Raw genomic sequence first — 9,030 nt, 5'->3', positions numbered from 1 at the left:
AAAAAAAAAAAAAAAGTGTTTTTTTTTTTTGTGTTTACTTACTAATCTGTAGTGGACAGTTTCACTACGGATGATCTGGTAAGCACGGTAAGCATCACGCTTACCTTGCCTATTGGATAAAAAAAAAAAAAAAAAAATTGGATAACCCAGCCCTAATTGTAATTCTGTTCCATTTATCCAAGAGGACAGAACAGTCTTTCTGGGACATGTAGATTTTACTTTTCTCATAGCAAAGTGAAAATAATAGCTCAAACACACAATGACTCAAACCTTCTGCTTGGGTGGGGCCCACATCACTTTTACATTCTATTGGCCAAACTAAGTTAGTGAAGTGAGAAGTATGCTTTTCCAACAGGAGGGACCTTATAGGAATGGGCTTAGTAAAGGGGGGCAGCAAATATTTTGAACAAATAATTCTTTCTAACAGAATAGTCTCATTAAAGAACAATAAAAATAGCATATAAATGTTTAAAAAAGCAAAAGAAAAATTTGCTTTATCCAATAGGAAAAAACAAAAGAGGAAAAGTAAAAACATGATAAATGGAGAAAAAAGATAGCAGTAATAAATTCCAATAAAACTGTAATAGCAACAACTAACAGTCTTTGATACACCTAGTCCCTTTGACCACCCATAAACCTCCATGGTCTCTTCTAATAACACACAGAACATGTTTATTCCTTCCCTGAGGACAAAAACTATAAATCTCACCTAGTGTCTCTGTACAGCTCCATCTCCGGTATCTCTGGCTGATATACAATCCTCTTCATTGTTCTAGGTATGGCTTCCTGTGGTCTGAAAAAAAACTATATGTATGTGCAACATATGGTGGATCAGGAACAGGATAACTACAATAAAAACTCATTCAGAAAAGAAAATTTCACTGATCTAATTTTTTTTTTTTTAAATATGATAAATATTTAGATATCATAAAATCTTGCTGGGCAGGAATTGTGAAGGCTTCCAGCTTTAGCAATGGAATAAATTTCTTGCTTAGCTCATCTGGCATTCCATGGTTCTCTTTTCTGGGTGGAACACCTTTGTCCATGGTCCTCCGTGGCCCTGGGAAGTTTTTCTTTGCCCATTATTCTCTGTGATACATTGGAGTAGGGCATTGGGGAAATTTCATTTTGGGTGGTGTCATGGATTGAATTGTGTCCCTCGGGGGAAGGCTTTCTCCCTCTATCAGCTCTGGGGGAAGGTCCTTGTCATTAGTCTTCCCCGGCACAGGAGCTTCTCTGCACAGGGACCCTGGGTCCATGGGGTATGCTATTCTCCTGGCTCTTGTTTCTTGGTGGTATGAGGTTGTCCTGTCTCTCTGCTTTCTTCTCTCTTTTATATCTCAAAAGAGATTGATTTAAGACACAACCTAATTTTGTAGATTGTGTCCTGCCTCATTAACATAACTGCTGATAATCCTGCCTCATTAACATCATAGAGGTAGGATTTACGGCACATAGGAAAATCACATCAGAGCACAAAATGGTAGACAATCATGGAAATCATGCCCTAGCCAAGTTGGCACATATTTTGGGAGGACACAATTCAACTAACCAAAAGTATGTGTGTGATTACGGAGGTAAATATGTATGCTATATGTGTATAGAAAGTCATTTGGGAGTACATGTGTGTGCATGTGTAGGTATATTTGTAGGCATAAGTATATACATTTTTGAATGTGCTACATATTTATTTGTCTATATAATCAAGCACATAGGGGGCACAGTTACGAAGACCTCCTAGACATATCCAAACACCTCAAGGGGTTAAAGAGCTTGGGATCATAGTTTTGTGGAAAGGTTCAGTCAATTGGCATAGCATAGTTCATAAAGATAATGTTCCACATCCTAGTTTGGTGAGTAGCGTCTGGGTCTTGAAAGCTGGCAAACACAGCCATTTAAGCTCCAACTATTGGTCTCTTCCAATCCGGAGCAAAAGGTAATGAAGGAAACCACAGACTTGAGAAACCAGTCCACAGAAATGATAGCCTATATGAACCACGGCCTCCCCTTCTAGCCTGAGGCCAGAAGAACTAGATGGTGCCTGGCTACCACTACTGACTGTTCTGAACAGGGACACAACAGAAGGTCCAGGATAGAATGGGAGAAGAATGTAGAATAAAACTCAAACTCCTAAAAAAAGACCAGATTTACAGGACTGATAGAGACTAGCAGAACCCCTTATGCCCTAAGACCATTTTAACTTGGAGCCGAAGCCACTCCTGGAGGTCTCCTTTCAGCCAAATAATAGATTGGCTTATAAATTAAATAATATTACCCAAGAGGAATGTACTCCCTTAAACAATCAACTGTATGATATCAAAAGGTCAACATTTACCCAAAAGCAAAGACGAGAAGGTTGGGGGCGGGGAAGCTAGACGAAAGGAACCAGAAAACAGAACAAACAATGGAAATAATGAGGATGCTAGCACATTGTGAAAATTGTAACCAATGCCATGGAACAATTTGTATAAAAATTGTTAAATGGGAACCTAATTAGCTGTGTAAGTTTTCACCTGAAACACAGTAGAATATTAAAAATAAAAAAGAAAAAGGCTGGTGTAAATTCTGGGTGGCAATTCACAGTATCCACTACAATTCATCCCTTTGGCTATTCCCCTTTCATAAGCACCCTTCTATTGACGCTTTAGCTTCCAATAACAATTGCAACAAAACCATGCCTCCACCCACAATGAAACTAGCCTTTATGCAGATTAAAACACACTTACTCCCAAAAGCAAAGACCCAAAGTTTTATCAGTCACTGTCTATCTCTGAATGATGTTTATTCCTTTTCTGCCTATATCGTAATCCCATCATAATATTCTGTAATATCATTAAGGCTTTAATAATAATATCCAAGGATTTAATAATAAAATTAACCAGTCATACTAAATAAAATAGTAGGGGAAAGAGAGTTGCATAAGTAAAGAAAATACATAACAAAATAAGAAAAAAATATGGGAAACTGTTATAATACATACTTCCACAATTTTTTTTTAATGAAGTAGTAGCTTTATTTCATCCATGTGACATTAAGATGACTTAAGATGACAGAGAAGGGCTCATATTGCATTATTAGCTGGCCAAGGAAGATTCTTTGAGCCATTCTAACATCTTTTTTTCTCTAGACTGCCAACAAAGGGAAACTCGGCTTCTATCTTAATGGTAGAGAGAAAGCAGTCAAATAATAGCTCTTGAAAACCTACTATGCGCCACGCACTGTTATAGATATTTTACCTACTTAATTTCACAGCAACCTGGTGACTGGAATTTTTTTTTTCTCCCTTTTTTAAAATTTTATTTTATTGTGTTTTAGGTGAAAGTTTACAGGGCAAATTAGCTTTTCATTCAAAAATTCTATACACAAATCGTTTCGTGACCTTGGATGCAATCCCTGCAATGTGTCAACATTCCCCCCGAATCCCGTCCCACCCTGGGTTCTCAGAGTACATTTGTCCTGTTTTCCTGTCCCTTACTGCCTTCTTGTCTTTGCTTTCGGGCAGGTGTTGCCCATTTGGTCTCATATACTTAATTGAACCAAGAAGCATGTTCCTCATGTGTGTCGTTGTTTGTTTTATAGATCGGTCTAATCTTTGGTGGGAAGGTGGACTTTGGGAGTGGCTTCAGTTCTGAGTTAGCCGGGTGTCCAGGGGCCATAGTCTTGGGAGTTTCCCTAGTCTCTGTCAGACCAGTAAATCTGGTCTTTTTTGTGAATTTGAATTTTGTTCTACACATTCTTCTGCTCTGTCCGGGACCTTCTATTGTGATCCTTGTCAGAGCAGTTGGTGTCGGTAGCTGGGCACCACGTAGTTTTTCTGGGCTCAGGCTGGTGGAGGCTGTGGTTCATGAGGTCCATTAGTCCTTTAGACTGATGTTTTCCTTGTGTCTTTGGTTTTCTTCATTCTCCTTTGTTCCAGGCACGATGGGTTCAAAAGATGTATGTTAGATGGCTGCTCCCAAGCTTTCGAGACCCCAGATGCTACTCACCAAAGCAGGATGTAGAACAACCTAAATATAAGAGCTAAAACCATAAAACTCTCAGGAGAAAACATAGGGATGAAGCTTATGGATCCTAATACTCTTTTTACACTGCCTTGAACCAAGGTGAATCAAACGGGCATTTGGAAGCAGATGGATAAAATGATTTTTAAAGTCTAGCTTTGAACCTATCATTGTGCCTTCTTAGTTTAAAGACATTTGCTGAAGGTTTAAAACCATCTGGTTAACCTGTTACCATCGAGTTCATTCCTACTTATAGTGACCCTATAGGACAGAGTAGTTCTGCCCCATAGGATCTCCAAGGCTGTAACGTTTACAGAAGCAGACTGCCACATCTTTCTCTCGCACAACAGCTAATGGTTCCAACTGCCAATCTTTCGGTTAGCAGCCAAGCACTTAATCACTGCGCCACCAGGGTTCCTTCACCATCTGGTTACTTTATGAAATTAACCCTGATGGGCTAACCATATAAACCCATCGCTGTTGAGTTGATTTCGACTCATAGCGACCCTATAGGACAGAGTAACCCAAACCAGAGTAGAACCCCTGAAAACAGCAAACTAGCAATAGGACTTAGAAAAGAGGAGCAACCTACTTAACAATTCTTTGCTTCAATTTCTACTTCACTACAAAGGAGTTACTAATATTCATCCTGTGGAGCTTTGGAGGGGTTTTCTGGAGGATTTAATGAGCTAAGATATGTTAAATGCTTCTAATAGTGTCCAGCACATAGAAAGAACCTAATGTTCACTGCTGTTGAAATTGTGATTGCTAATATGTAGAGAGACCTTTTAAAAATAAGACTTCTCAGTGGTTAAGTGCTTGGCTGCTAACCTAAAGATCAGTGGTTCGAACCCACCAGACTTTCTGTGGGAGAAAAGTGTGACAGTCTGTTCCTGTAAAAATTTACAGCCTTGGAAACCCTATGGAGCTGTTCTACTCTGTCCTATAGCATTGTTGAGTGGAATGAGTTTATACCGTCAAACATCAACCATTCAAAAACTTCAGCCTACCAAATTTGCAGTGTCAGATCATTTTCGCTCCTCTTTTCTAAGTTCTATTGCTATTTGCTGTTTTCATCCATATAAACCCATTGGTGTTGAGTCTATTCCAACTCATAGCGACCCTATAGGACAGAGTAGAACTGCCCCACAGAGTTTCCAAGGAGCTCCTGGTGGATTCGAACTCTTGACCCTTTGGTTAGCAGCTGTAGCACTTAACCACTACACCACCAGGTTTTGCATATAGTAGATAAGATAACCATTAAGTATCAAAAGTAAACAATATTAGCATTATTTAAGTTTCTTAAAAGTATGTTTTATTTCAAATACTGCAAATGATTGAGGTGAACTATGAAAACCTCCATTTATTTTATAAACTTTCATCTGTATTAATTTTAATATAAAACCAGACATGGCTGCAATTTATGAATCTTTATTTTTTTTTATGTTCTGTTTCCACGAAGATATTTTTAAAGAGTAGAAATTCAGCCAAGCCATGTCCTTCAGTGTTGAAAGTGGTCTTAATATTTATGTCTATATATGAGCAAATAAGATAATGCATTTGAAATACTTTTGAGTAAGTTGTCAGATGCTATTAAAATATTGATTATTATTAAGTAATTATTGTTTAATATATTGTCCAGCACCTTGAACAGATAATGCTATGTAATAAATATTCAATAAACACTTCTGGATAGCTTCATACACACAAAGATATATATGCATTCACACTCTAATATATACATATATTATATAATATACGTTAGTATATAGAACAGTATTCAAAGATAAAAATTATTTGAACACTTTAATATTGTTGATGTTGTTGTTGTTAGGTGCCATCGAGTCGGTTCTGACTCATAGCGACCCCATGTAAAACTGAACAAAAGGCTGCCTGGTCCTGTGCCATCCTCACAATTGTTGCTATGCTTGAGCCTATTGTTGCAGCCACCGTGTCAATCCATCTTGTTGAGGGTCTTCCTCTTTTTCACTGGCCCTCTACTTTAAAAAGCATGATGTCCTTCTCCAGGGACTGATCCCTCCTGAAAACATGTTCAAGGTATGTGAGACATAGCCTCGCCATCCGCCATCCTTGCTCCTAAGGAGCATGCTGGTTGTACTTCTTCCAAGACAGATTTGCTTGTTCTTTTGGCAGTCCGTGGTATATTCAATATTCTTCTTCAACACCGCAGTTCAAAGGCAACAATTCTTCTTCAGTCTTCCTTATTAATTGTTCAGCTTTCGCAAGCATATGAGGCAATTGAAAATACCATGCTTGGGTCAGGCACACCTCAGCCCTCAAAGTGACATCTTTGCTTTTCAGCACTTTAAAGAGGTCTTTTGCAGCAGATTTGCCTAATGCAATGGGTCTTTTGATTTCTGGTCTGCTGCTTCCATGGGTGTTGATTGTGGATCCAAGTAAAATGAACTCTTTGACAACCTCAATCTTTTCTCCATTTATCATGATGTTGCTTATTCATCCAGTTGTGAGGATTTTTGTTTTCTTTATGTTGAGGTGTAATCCATACTGAAGGCTGTGGTCTTTGATCTTCATGAGTAAGTGCTTCAAGTCCTCTTCACTTTCAGCAAGCAAGATTGTGTCATCTGCATAATGCAGGTTGTTAATGAAGCTTCCTCCAATCCTGATGCCTTGTTCTTCTTCATGTAGTCCAGCTTCTTGGATTATTTGCTCAGCATACAGACTCAATAGATGTGGTGAAAGGATACAACCCTGACACACACCTTTCCTGACTTTAAACCAAGCGGTATCCATTTGTTCTGTTTGAACTACTGCCTCTTGATCCATGTAGATTCCTCATGGGCACAATTAAGTGTTCCAGAATTCCCATTCTCTGCAATGTTATCCATGATTAGGTATGATCCACACAGTTCAATGCCTTAGCATAGTCAATAATACACAGGTAAATATCTTTCTGGTATTCTCTGCTTTCAGCCAGGATCCATCTGACATCAGCAATGTTATCCCTGGTTCCACGTCCTCTTCTAAACCCAGCTTGAATTTCTGGCAGTTCCCTGTGGATAGACTGCTGCAGCTGCTTTTGAAGGATCTTCAGCAAAATTTTGTTTGCATGTGATATTGATGACATTGTTAGATAATTTCTGCATTCAATTGAATCACCTTTCTTGGGAATAGCCATAAATATGGATCTCTTCTAGTCGGTTGGCCAGGCAGCTCTCTTCCATATTTCTTGGCATAGACGAGTGAGCACTTCCACTGCCGCATCGGCTTGCTGAAACATCTCAGTTGGTATTCCATCAAGTCCCAGAGCCTTGTTTTTTGCCAATGCCTTCAGTGCAGCTTAGACTTCTTCCTTCAATACCATCGGTTCCTGATCATATGTTACCTCCTGAAATGGTTGAACGTCAACCAACTCCTTTTGGTACAGTGACTCCATGTGTGTATTCCCTCCATCTTCTTTTGATACTTTCTCTGTTGTATAATATTTTCCCTGTAGAATCCTTCAGTATTGCAACACGAGGCTTGAATGTTTAATTCAATTCTTTTAGCTTGAGAAATGCTGACCATGTTCTTCCCTTTTGGTTTTCTGTCTCCAGGTCTTTGCATATGTCATCATAATACTTTACTTTGTCTTTTCGAGCTGCCGTTCGGAATCTTCTATTCAGCTCTTTTACTTCATCATTTTTTCCTTTTGCTTTAGCTACTAAATGTTCAAGAGCAAGTTTCAGAATCTCTTCTGATATCCATGCAATGCCATTCCTCTTCAAATTGTCTTTCCTGGCATAGTAGACCATATGATTGTCTGATTCAAAATGGCCAATATCAATCCATTTCAGCTTACTAATGCCTAGGATATGTTTCTTCAAGTGTTCTATTTTATTTTTGGCAACTTCCATTTTTCCTAGATTCATACTTCGTACATTCCATGTTCTGATGGTTAATAGATGTTTGTTGCTATTCCTTCTCATTTTGAGTTGTGCCTCATCAGCAAAGGTCTCAAATTTTATTTCATCTATGCCATTAAGGTTAGCTCTACTTTGAGGGGGCAGCTCTTCCCCAGTCATATTTTGAGAGCCTTCCAACCTGAGGGGTTCATCTTCTGGCAGTATATCAGACAAAGTTCCACTGCTATTCATAAGATTTTCACTGCCCAATTTTTTTAGAAGTAGATCACCAGGTCCTTCTTCCTAGTCTGTCTTAGTCTACAAGCTCCACTGAAACTTGTCCACCATGGGTGACCCTGCTGGTATTTGAGACACCAGTGGCATAACTTCCAGCATCACAGCAATATGAAAGCCACCACAGTATGAAAAACTGACAGATGAGTGGCAGTGCATAAAGATTACAGCTTTGGAAACCCTATGGGGCATTTCTGCTCTGTCCTACAGGATCACTATGAGTTGAAATCCACTTGGCAGCAATGGGTTTATCATCACTATTTCTTCCCTTAGGTTAGTTGCTTGGCATTTAATAAGTTTTGAAACCAGGAAGAACTAAGAAATAAAATATAAAAATATAAGGCACTAATTAATAAAAGAAGGTAAAATAATATTTTAAAATACTTATTAAACAATTTGTTTTTGTTGTTGTTAGGTGCCATTGAGTTGATTTGGACCCATGGTGACCCCATGTAACACAGTAGAACTGCCTCAAAAGGTTTTCTATACAGTAATCTTTATGGGAGCAGATCATCAGGTCGTTTTGCCCACAAAGTTGCTGGTGGGCTTGAACCACCAACCTTTCAGTTAGCAGCCAAACACATAACCATTGCTCCACCAGGGTTCCTTATTGAATTGAAAAATATAAACAGAAAATGTGTAAGTAGAGACTAGGAACAGTAAAACTAGTTAATAAAATAGGATATAAGAAATAAAATGGAACAAGCAAAGAAGTAAGAATTGTTGATATACAACAAAATAATTACAACCAGAGGACTAAAAGACGAAAGAGTTAAAATAATAAAAACAAGCTGAAATGGTATGTATGAATTTAGGTAGAGCTGGTGCCTTTTTTTTTTTTTTTTTTTCAGTCATCTAATGCTGTTATAACA

Source organism: Elephas maximus, chromosome 7 (assembly GCF_024166365.1).
Source record: "Elephas maximus indicus isolate mEleMax1 chromosome 7, mEleMax1 primary haplotype, whole genome shotgun sequence".
NCBI lineage: Eukaryota > Metazoa > Chordata > Mammalia > Proboscidea > Elephantidae > Elephas > Elephas maximus.
Note: the sequence above shows the minus strand (reverse complement) of the source record.